The sequence below is a fragment of the Macrobrachium rosenbergii genome, chromosome 42 (assembly GCF_040412425.1).
Source record: "Macrobrachium rosenbergii isolate ZJJX-2024 chromosome 42, ASM4041242v1, whole genome shotgun sequence".
NCBI lineage: Eukaryota > Metazoa > Arthropoda > Malacostraca > Decapoda > Palaemonidae > Macrobrachium > Macrobrachium rosenbergii.
In genome coordinates, this window is record NC_089782.1 from 29,959,236 (window position 1) to 29,971,735 (window position 12,500).

The 12,500-nt window shown below is 34.4% G+C and overlaps 1 protein-coding gene across 2 annotated transcripts in view; it reads left to right on the forward strand.

Moving 5' to 3' along the window:
- Window positions 1–12,500, forward strand: part of LOC136828133 (carboxypeptidase N subunit 2-like) — an 849,326-nt gene that overhangs the window by 437,047 nt on the left and 399,779 nt on the right. The window contains exon 3 of one of the 2 annotated variants that reach the window (XM_067085940.1): window positions 9,034–9,080. The exons of the other annotated variant lie outside the window; for it this stretch is intronic. The gene's annotated coding sequence lies outside the window, so the exon portion shown is untranslated. The remainder of the gene's footprint in view (window positions 1–9,033; window positions 9,081–12,500) is intronic. 2 annotated transcript variants of the gene reach the window in all.

The following is a 12,500-nucleotide window of genomic DNA, read 5'->3' on the forward strand; positions in this document are numbered from 1 at the left end:
CGCAATAAAAACAACTAGCTGTGTATACAGATAGGTTTTTGTCGCTCGGAACTTCTTGAATAAATAAGATTTATTTTTTTTTGGAGGTAGGAATCAACGGAACCCCCTCCCTCCCTCCCTCCCTCCCTCCCCCTGCCCTTCTTCCCCTTCCCTCTCCCCAACCCCTGAAAAAAAGGATGATAAATTCTTTCCTCCGATTCCTCCAGTAGACATGAAAATGAATTTTTTTTATTTTATCCTTTATTTTTTTATGTATTCAGTACAGTAGCAAGTTAAATACTTCTTTTATTTGATTAAACTATTAATTTTTGTTTTATTGTCTTTTGTTTCTCTATGTCTTTCGTTTTTAGTTTTCTGTAAAAGAAAACTATTGTGCCGGTTTTGTCTGTCCGTCCGCCCCCAGATCTTAAAAGCTACTGAGGCTAGAGGGCTGCAAATTGGTATGGTGATCGTCCACCCTCCAGTCATCAAATATACCAAATTGCAGCCCTCTAGCCTTAGTAGTTTTTATTTTATTTAAGGCTAAAGTTAGCCATAATCGTGCTTCTGGCAGCGCTATAGGAAATGCCACCACTTCACATTTTTCAATCATGCATCAATTATGAACCCTCCTTCAGCTGACGTGACGCCAAGGTTAGTGTCTCTGTAACCTTGACCTTGGCTCAGAAAGAATGTAACCTTGACCTTGACTTAGCAAGAATGTAACCTTGACCCTGACTTAGCAAGAATGTAACCTTGACCTTGACTTAGCAAGAATGTAACCTTGACCTTGACTTAGCAAGATTGTAACCTTGACTTTGACTTAGCGACAATGTAACCTTCACCTTGACTTAGCAAGAATGTAACCTTGAACTTAACTTAGCAAGAACACTAGAAGGTTAGTTTTTTTGAATAAAGATATTGTAGAGGTAACAGTAGATATTGTAAGTCGTAGTAAATATATTGTATAACACGGTACAGACATTGTAGAGGCCATAGTAAAGATATTGTATATCTTAGTGAATATATTGTAGAGGTTCTAGTAAAGATATTGTAAAGGTCATATTAAAGGTATCGTAGATATTAGTAAAGATGTTCTTGTAGAGGTCACAGTAGAGATATTGCAAGTTACAGTAAAGATATTGTGTATCTTAGTAAAGATATTGTAGAGGTAGAGGTCACAATGAATATATTGTAGAGGTCACAGTAAATATATTGTAGAGGTCACAATAAATATATTGTGGAGGTCATAATAAATATATTGTATAGGTCATAATAAATATATTGTAGAGGTCACAATAAATATATTGTAGAGGTAGAGGTCACAATAAATATATTGTAGAGGTCACAATAAATATATTTTGGAGGTCACAATAAATATATTGTAGGGGTCACAGTAAATATATTGTAGAGGTCATAGCAAAGATATTGCAGAGGTCATCTTAAGCGTTGTAATGGATTGGAAAGAGATCAAATTATTGGTCCACGTTACAATAAATATATTGTAGAGGTCACAATAAATATATTGTCGAGGTCACAATAAATATATTCTAGAGGTCATCTTAAGCTCTCTAATAGATTGGGAAAGAGATCAAGCTAGTGGCCCAATATGGCCACGGCCCTCATTTTGGGGGTTGGGCGGGGTTAGGGGGGTCAGGAACCACTAATTTGACCAAGAGACGAAATACACAGCTTTGGGATATCCCAATGCATCCGGAGACACTGTCTGTTTGCTGACCGATAAACGGGGCTAAGGTTAGCCCACCCTTTGTAATTTCGGCAACTGAGGAAGGTGGGTGCTTTGGGCGGGGGGGGGGGCGGGGGGTGTTTAAACCTTTCAACCCACATGCACCCCGATATTGGCCCGGTTGCTTTATCGGCCGTGTGTGTGTGTGTGTGTGTGTGTGTGTGTGTGTGTGTGTGTGTGTGTGTGTGTGTTTGGCCGCCCTGTAGTTGCCCGTTTCTGTCGTTCAGCCGACCGAATTCGGCCGCTGGACCGGGTGCTGTTATGCTGCTGTGCTGTTTGTGATGCTGTGCTGTGGGTCGCCTTATCTCCCTTATGCATCTGTGGCTTCGAATTGATTCGGTCTAGAGTGGTAATGGGCATTCAACTCTTGTTTGTAAGTTCGTATAGATAAGATTTGGTGGTGTTTATGTCCTTTTTCTTAATTTTTACTTTTCTCGTTCTTCTGCTATTTTATCGTTCATTTGTGTATATGTGTGTGTGTTTGTTAATCCATGAAAGTGGGATTGATTAAGTTACTGATAATTCTCAGGTGATGCTTTAATGAATTGTGAAAGTGATTCCGTATCCCACTTTGCATGTGAAATGATTTATGTAAATTGAATTCGACACTTAAGACTACGATAGACCTTTCGTTTTGCCGTTGATTTATATATATATATATATATATATATATATATATATATATATATATATATATATATATATATATATATATATATATTGTATATTGTCTAGATAACAAGGAAGAATTATCCTCCTGATATAACAGACAGAATCTGTAGTACGCAATGTAGACTGGTATAATAATAATAATAATAATAATAATAATAATAATAATAATAATAATAATAATAATAATAATAATGAATTTCTGCCTAAATCCATATACACAGATACAAATATAAAATACAGTGACACTACAGTGTAATAATATAAATTACACAAAAATGGGAAGAATTATTGACCAGCATAATTGTTTGCTTTCTCTAAAAAAATTAATTATTTACTTTCACAAAAAGAAAGTCTGCATTTAGCCTCGTACTTTCCTTCCCTAAGCAAATCAGTAACATCCTCACGCCCTTGAAAATTGAAGGATATCACGAAATACTTCAAAAAGGTTCCTTTACCCAGAATCCTTAAAATTGTCAGCTAGCGTTAATAGGTACAATATCCCAATCGAACTTTCGACGGGCTTACAAATAAAATGAAATATATAAGATAAATAAAATGAAATAAGATAAATAAAATGAAATACGATAAATAAAATAAAATAAAACTAAATTAATAAAATAAAATAATATAAATAAATGGAATAAAAAATAAATAAATTAAAAACGCGACAAGGTAACCTTGAAAAGTCATATTCTTTCGGCGCACCGAGTGACGTCACGGCGTTTTAAATTGCACGCTGCTCTTGCACGCGAGTGCACGCACGAACGCTCGCAAACAGCCCAAGAACACGGTGTCTGTTACTTCCCGTTGATCCCATATAATATTTCGGGTACTTTTTATTCTTAAGGACGTAAGGCTCCTTACCAGTTTTTTTTTATTTTTTATTTATTTATTTTGTATTCCATTTATTTATTTGGTTTCATTTTATTTGATTTTATGTAGGTTTCCTACTAGTTTTATTTATTTTTTGTTATTTATTTTTTATTGCATTTATTTATAGTATCTTATCTTATTTTATTTTATTTATTTATGTTTCCGACCAGTTTTTATTTTTATTTTTATTTATTTTTATTGCCTTTATTGATCTTATTTTATTTTATTTATTCGTTTACGTTTCATACCAGTTTTTATTTTTATTTTTGTTTGTTTTTATTGCATTTATTTATTTATCTAGGTTCCTTACCAGTTTTTATTTTTATTTTGTATTTTTATTGCATTTACTTATTTATTTATTGATTTTTGTGGCGTTCCCTTGCACGTGAGCGAGCCTGCGGTGGCTTTCAGCGTAATAATACGAGGTTTTCTTGGCCCCCTGGCCGAAAAATTGGCGCTGGGGACTCGGGGGCTGGGGGGTGGATAGGATCACGATAGTTCCCCCCCATCTCCGTTTGTCTGTCTACCGGTCTGTGTCTGTACGTACGTCTGTTGGTGTGTCTGTCACACCAACAGACACAACAGATTTATTCTTTAAGTAGGTACATATTTTTTTTATAAATTATTTTAATTGTGAGTATTTTTTAGAAATTCCATATTAATTTAAAATCGTAATTTTTCCGATTTTTTTCAGAAGGTATATATATTTTTTAATTACTTTACCCTTCGATTTTTTTTATTTTGAGAAATTACATATTTTTTAAAATTTTAGTTTTAGTTTTTTAAGGTGCATACTTATTTTAAATCGTTGATTACTCTATTCGCGATTTTTTTTAGGATGTACATATTTTTAAAAATTACTTTACTGCCAATATTTTTTTATTTTTGAGAAATTACATTTTATTTTTAATTTAATTTGAGTTTTTCTAAAGGTACATATTTATTTATATCGTAGATCACTCTATTCGCGATTTTTGTTTAGAAGGTTCGTATTTTTTTTTTTAGATTACTTTACTCCTCAAATTTTTATTTTTATTTTTGGGAAAGTATGTATTTTTTAAATTTAATTTCGAGTGTTTTTAAGGTACACATTTATTTTAAATAATAATTCTCTGTATCTGCAAATTTTTTTTTAAGATGGTACATATTTATTTTAAACATCATAAATCACTTTACTTGCGAGTTGTTTTTTTCTTTTGGTGGCGTGATAACAATGAATTTGATTTCTCGACGAAAGAAAACAGATGAAATTGCCTCTTATTTTTCATTGGCTTAGATACGAACGCCAATCTGGCGTCACGACTAGAACAAGTTTTTTCTCCTTTCCTCCTCCTCCTCCTCCTCCTCATCTTTTTCTTCCTCCCCTTTTTCTTCCTCTTTCTCCTCTCCTTCTTCTTCTTCATCCTCCTCCTCCTCCTCCACTTCCATTTCCTCCTCCTCTTCTTCTTTTTCTTCCTCCTCTTCCTCTTCTCATTCTTCATTCTCCTCCTCTTCCTCTTCCCCTTTCTCTTCCTTCTCCTCTTTTTTCTTCCTCCCCTTCTTGTTCCTCTTCCTCCTCCTCTTCCTCTTTTCTTTCTTTTTCATCCTCCTCCTCTTTTTCCTCTTCCTCCTCCTCCTCTTCTTTTTCTTCTTCCCCCTTCCTCATCCTCTTCCTCTTCATTCTTTTCCTCTTCCTCTTCTCCTTCTTCATCCTCCTCCTCTTCCCCTTCCTCTTCCTCTTCTCTTTCTTCTTCATCCTCCTCCTCCTCCTTTTCCTCTTCCTCCTCCTCCTCCTCCTTCCTCCTCCTCCTCCTCCTCCTCCTCCTCCTCCTCCTCCTCCTCCTCCTCCTCCTCCTCCTCCTCCTCATCCTCTTCTTTTTCTTCCTCCTCTTCCTCTTCCCCTTCGTTCTTTTCCTCTTCCTCTTCTCCTTCTTCTTCTTCTTCCTCCTCCTCCTCCTCCTCCTCCTCCTCCTCCTCCTCCTCCTCCTCCTCCTCCTCCTCCTCCTCCTGGTATTTGGGAAACTTCAGGACGATTCGAACCTCATTTCAGATCATATGCTTTCCGGAAACGAGCTGTTTACCCACATTATTGAATGTCTCTTTCTTCTTCTACTTCTTCTTCTTCCTCTTCTTCTTCTCCTTCTTCTTCTCCTCCTTTTTTTCCAGGTTCCGTCCGCGAAATTGAAAGCCGCTTTTATAAGTCTCGGGAGAAATCCCGACACTTCTTTATTTGTTGTAGAAAAACTTCCGTTGCCTCGTCTGAGGGGGTTGGGGGGACTGCTTCTTCTTCAGGCAATGCATTGTATAAAACTTGATGGCTCTTATTTCTCTCTCTCTCTCTCTCTCTCTCTCTCTCTCTCTCTCTCTCTCTCTCTCTCTCTCTCTCTCTCACTAACTTGAGGGTGTTTTAGATATGTTTGTAAGAGAAGTGTAACCCTGCAAAGTTCAGCCGTTGTATTGCATAAAACTTGATGGCGCTCTCTCTCTCTCTCTCTCTCTCTCTCTCTCTCTCTCTCTCTCTCTCGTCATAACACACTTCCACCTGCAGCACGTAATAATGAGAAAGCAGGACTTGCACAGACGTCGTCCCAAAGAGTCAATTTCTTCCTAATGACGCTTTCAGATCGAGACTTCATATACCGGCCAATTTCGTTCGCATACCTTCAATTTGGTCAAGGAGCGGAATTCGAAATGCAGCCCAAAAGAGCGAAAAATGAAGCCCCTGGGGAAGAGTTTTGTCGGGGGGGGGTGGTATTAGGAGTGATCAATCTGCTTGCACGCGCTTGCACGCGGATTGGGAGGAGGTTGGTAGATGATTGTTCATGTTATTGCTTTGCTTGGTGAAATGCTTGTAAGGTAGATGGTTTAGTGCTGATTTTAGTTTTCTGTAAAGGAACACTATTGTGCCGGCTTTGTCTGTCCGTCCGCACTTTTTTCTGTCCGCACTTTTTCTGTCGGCACTTTTTCCTGTCCGCACTTTTTTCTCTCTGCACTTTTCTCTGTCCGCACTTTTCCTGTCCCCACTTTTTCTGTCCGCACTTTTCCTGTCCGCACTTTTTCTGTCCGCACTTTTTTTTCTATCCGCACGTTTCCTGTCCACATTTTTTCTGTCCTCGCTTTATTCTGTCAGCACTTTTCCTCTCCGAACTTTTTCTGTCCTCACTTTTTTCTGTCCGCACTTTTTTATGTCCGCACTTTTTTCTGTCTGCACTCTTTTTTTTGTCCGCATTTTTTTCTGTCCGCACTTTTTCTGTCCGCACTTTTTTCTGTCCGCCCTCAGGTCTTAAGAACTACTGAGGAAGCTAGAGGGCTGCAAATTGGTATGTTGATCATCCACCATCCAGACATCAAACACAAAATTGCAGCCCTCTAGCCTCAGTGATTTTACCCCCCAGTCACTCCACTCCAAGGAGTGAATGTTCACTCCTTCCTTTTCTGTGTGTATTTATTCTACTCTCTCTCTCTCTCTCTCTCTCTCTCTCTCTCTCTCTCTCTCTCTCTCTCTCTCTCTCTCCAAGTGTAATCCTACTCGCTCAATCACTCCACTCTTAGGAGTGAATATTAACTCCGCATTCTTTCCGTTATAGCGGTGCACTGTAGGCATTGCTCAAGGTTCTTTGCGGCGTCCCTTCGGCCCTATAGCTGCAACCCTTTACGTTCCTTTTACTGTACCTCCGTTCATATTCCCTTCCTTCCGTCTTACTTTCCTTAACCTTCTCCTAACAATTGATTCGACATTATTCTCAGCGTTCAATGACTTCATTGGTCCCAGCGCTTAGTCTTTGGCCTAAATATTATAATATTCTAAAAATTATAATCCCATTCCTTTTTGTTGTATGTATATATATATATATATATATATATATATATATATATATATATATATATATATATATATATATATATATATATATATCGTGTATTACTTCGCACGCGTCCTACGAGGCTCATGATTGGCCGAGGGCGGGCTGGTTACGAGTACCTTGGGAACCAAGAGTCGCTGGTTCTACTGACGGCGACATTCCGGCAGGGAAAACCACATAAACCAGCCGGGGAGGGAGGAAGGGGGAGGGAGGGGCAAGGGGTTGGATGCGCCCTCCCATATATTCGCTTGTTGACACTAGAAGCGGATGTGTGTGTTTGCAAGTTTCTCTTTTTTTTTTTTTATTATCTCTGTCCTGTTTTATTTAGACGCTCTCTCTCTCTCTCTCTCTCTCTCTCTCTCTCTCTCTCTCTCTCTCTCTCTCTCTCTCTCTCTCTCTCTCATCTGTATGGGTTTGTGAGGGCTTATTTATATCTCTGATTTCTAAATGAATGATAACTTTTTTATTTTTTTATTTCATTATTAATTATTTCCTCTCTTCTTCTTCTTCTTCTTCTTCTTCTTCTTCTTCTTCTTCTTCTTCTTCTTCTTTTCATGTGGCGTCCCGTCGTTAACCGCAAATTGGCCATTGGGTCGTTTCCCCAAATGCCTAATTGGTGTCTGGAAGTTTGGACTCAGTTTAGGAGTCGTGCTTTAACGACAGTCTTTGCGTTTTTCTTTTTTTTTTTTTAATTCGTCCTTTTTTTTACAGTCTTCTTTTTTAAAAAATTTTTAAATTCGTCTTCTTTTTTTTTGCAGTCTTATTTTTAATAGTCTTCTTTTGTTGTCTGTTTTTTAAAGTTTTCTTTTTTTTACAGTTCTTCGTTTATAGTCAGTCTTTTTGACAGTCTTCTTATAGTCTTTTTTTAATTTCTTTTTTACAGTCTTTTTTTTTTAAGTCTTCTTTTTTACAGTCTTTTTTTTTTAATCGTTTTTTTTACAGTCTTCTTTTTTTAATTCGTCTTTTTTTACAGTCTTCTTTTTTTAATTCGTCTTTTTTTACAGTCTTCTTTTTTTAATTCGTCTTTTTTTACAGTCTTCTTTTTTTAATTCGTCTTTTTTTACAGTCTTCTTTTTTTAATTCGTCTTTTTTACAGTCTTTTTTTTAATCTTTTTTACAGTCTTCTTTTTTTAATTCGTCTTTTTTTACAGTCTTCTTTTTTTAATTCGTCTTTTTTTTTTAGTCTTCTTATTTTGATTCGTCTTTTTTTACAGTCTTCTTTTTTTAATTCGTCTTTTTTTACAGTCTTCTTTTTTAATTCGTCTTTTTTTAGTCTTCATTTTGATTCTCTTTTTACAGTCTTTTTTTAAATTCGTTTTTTTACAGTCTTCTTTTTTTCGTTTTTACGTCTTTTTTTTAATTCAGTCAGTCTTCTTTTTTAAATTCGTTTTTTTTACAGTCTTCTTTTTTTAATTCGTCTTTTTCTACAGTCTTATTTTTTAGTCTTTTTTAATTGGTCTGTTTTTAGTCTTCTTTATTTTAGAGTTTTTTTACTTCCTTTTTTACAGAGTTTTACAGTCTTCTTTTTTGCAGTCTTCTTTTTTTACAGTCTTCTTTTTTCAATTCGTCTTTTTTAGTCTTTTTTTTGTCTTCTTTTTTTTAAGTTCTGTTTTTACAGTCTTCTTCATTTAGAGTCTTCTTTATTTAGTTTGTTTTTAATTCGTCTTTCCTTAAATTCGTGTTTTTTTAATTCGTCTTTTTTTACAATATTCTTTTTTTTTTAATTCGTCTTTTTAGCAGCTTTTCTTTTTAAATTTGGTGGCCTTGATTATACGATGTACAGAAAACTCGATTGCGCCGAAGAAACTTCGGCGCATTTATTACTAGTTGTTATGGTTTACATGAATTTGAACTGTAGTTTATGATATTCTTGACTGATCTGAGCAGATTTATTAATGGAATATTTAATTCTGTTTTCAGGTAATCAGTCTCAAGGCCCTGATGTTCCATCTCGAACCTTTGTGTCCGTAAGTAAATTGTACTGATTAGATCATTAAAACAAAAAAGAATTTTATATCTGATTGTTTCGGTCCTTTTCTTATTATTATTATTATTATTATTATTATTATTATTATTATTATTATTACTTGTCTAGGTTATCCGTTACCTGTCTCTTCTTTTTTTTTAGCGAAATTAGTATTTTTCATGAGTTGATTCTGATGATGAACTTTTTTTTTATGTTAAATTATAAATGCGTATGTTTTTTTTATATGTTGACATAAGCTAAAGAGGGATTTCATTCGAGTTTTGGGTCTAAGTCTTACCAGGAAGAGTTAATAGTATTATTATTCCCTTTGAACCAAGTACAGAGTAAGTATATATATATATATACTATATATATATATATATATATATATATATATATATTTGTATATAGAAATATATATGTGTGTATATATATATATGCATATACATATGTATATATATATACTGTATATGTAAATGTGTGCGCGTGTGTGTGTATAATATATATATATATATATACATAGGTGTGTTTCCATAATGTTACTTCTTTTGTTTTTCATATGACGCACATGAACGTGAACTGTACCCAGTGATATTCTTTGATGATGACCTGTATTACAATAAGCGGATTTTACAGGAGAGAGAGAGAGAGAGAGAGAGAGAAACTAACTATTTCATTTGCCTGGGACCCGCCCCCCCCCCCCGATTTTTGTTTTACCTTAAACGCCCAGAGTGTGTTGTTGCGACCAAAATGAACCCGAGTCTTTTTTTTATTTTTTTATACAGTATTTTTTTTTTACTAAACAATTACGTAGTAGTGAGTGGTCTTTGAAATGGCCCAGTGTGCTAGTTTTGACATTTGTATACGTGACTAAAACCTTAATATGTGTCACCGATATAATTGAGTTCCCGTAATTGGGGTGTAAATCTTAGTGTTTGTTTCGTGTGTGTATATATGTATGTATGTATGTATGTATGTATGTATGTATGTATGTATGTATGTATGTATATACATATATGTACATTATGTACAGGTATGTATGTATATATCTATATGTATATATATATATATATATATATATATATATATATATATATATATATATATATATATATATATATATATATATATATATATATATATATATATATATATATATATATATATATATATATATATAGCCTCGATGGCTCAGTCGGTTACAGCAGCAGCTTCGGACTTCGTAGAGGTCTGTGGCGCGGGTTCAAATCCGCAGCCGACTGATCAGAGAGGCAGACACTTTGCTATCCGTGTAGACATCCCGGGATTATATATGTAATCAACGGATAGGTTTGCTTAAAAAGCAAATGGGTGTTACAGACTAAATACACACACAAAACAAAGCCACTACAACACCTTCTAAAAACATAACAAACATCTCACACGTCTCGAACTCTCGCCCTACCCGCGCAACAACTTCTCGCTGCTGGGAAGAAAGGGCGTTGGGTCGGGTATGATACATGAAACATACGCTACCGGGGTCTAAGCGATGTCAGGCAGGGCAGCCGATCGAGACTACAGGTCTACCCCAAAAGCCAAATCAAAAGTCCTTCAAAAGAAGGCATCGTGCTTACCCCATACAAAAATGGGAAAAAGCACGTTAAAAGAAGAAGAAGAAGAAGAATATATATATATATATATATATATATATATATATATATATATATATATATATATATATATATATATGACTGTGAAGTATTTTGTTAAATCAGAATTCTATCTAATATAAGGAGCCCATAAAATATACCTACAGTATATATAATTGTATATATATATGTATATATATATGCATGTATGAATGTATCCATATGCATATATATGTGTATATATGTACATATAAATATATGTCTTTACACCCAGGGGTCTCAATTATTGCAAAAAATAAAAAAAAAATAAAAAAGATAAAAAAAAAAAATAACAAGAGCAAAACGACCCAGGAGACGAAAAAGAAGGAACGAGGTCTTCATTGATGTGGCAAAGGAAAGGAGGAGGAGGAGGAGGATAGTAAAGGGGAAGGGGAAGGGGAGGGGAGGCGAGGGGAAGGGGAAGGGGGGATTTTGTGGTACGAAGTCCGGATGTGTAATTTCGCGGACGAATAGCTGCAAAATAACACCCAGCAGGACTTGCAACCATCAGCAAACCTTTTCATGACGTCCAAGGCACAAGAAGAAAAGAAAAAAACTCTCTCTCTCTCTCTCTCTCTCTCTCTCTCTCTCTCTCTCTCTCTCTCTCTCTCTCTCTCTCTCTCTCTCCATTCTTCCTTCCAGAAGACAACATTATTTTCACTAGACATTAGACACTCCGATTTTGTTATTGATTATTACTAACAATAATTTAACAAGCAGTTCTCACCTCTCTCTCTCTCTCTCTCTCTCTCTCTCTCTCTCTCTCTCTCTCTCTCTCTCTCTCTCTCTCTTATTTCTGAATAGACTGTGGACACTTCTGGTTTTGTTCTTTCCCATCACTGCAAAAAGCTCGACAAGAACATTGTCTCTCTCTCTCTCTCTCTCTCTCTCTCTCTCTCTCTCTCTCTCTCTCTCTCTCTCTCTCATAATGTGGTAAGTCGTATTGCAGCCAGATTCCTTGGGTTTTCATATCATTTTTATCTGTAAATTGCACAGTTGCGACTGTTATATAACTCTTGAGTATTTTTTTTATGGTCATTATAGGTTTTTTTGGCTTTTATTGTTAGTAAGTATAATCGTTGAAGTTGCTTTTTGTATTATTATTATTATTATTATTATTATTATTATTATTATTATTATTATTATTATTATTATTATAGAATTTTCAATTTATATTGTTGTTATTTTATGTACTGCAGTCGTTATTCAAGTATGTTTATGCTTTTGTATGAGGAAGAGCAGACGTCGTATATGTATATATATGCATACAGTATATATACACATATGTATATATATATATATACATATGTATATGTATATATATATATATAAAAATATACATATATATATACACACAAGTAGATATATATATATATATATATATATATATATATATATATATATATATATATAAATTATATATATATATGTATGTATATGTATATATAAATATACACATATATATATATACACACACAAGTATATATATATTATATATATATACATATATATATATATAAATATAAATATATATATATATATATATATATATATATATATATATATATATATATATATATATATATATATATATATATATATATATATATGCAGCTGCTGTACCGATCGTGTTAATTTGAATTGTTAGAATTTTGAATTTTTCCTTTGCCCCTGACTTATTTTTTTAAAGACGAATTAAAAAACAGAGGTAAAAAGGCACTCTCATTATCTATCACAGAGAGAGAGAGAGAGAG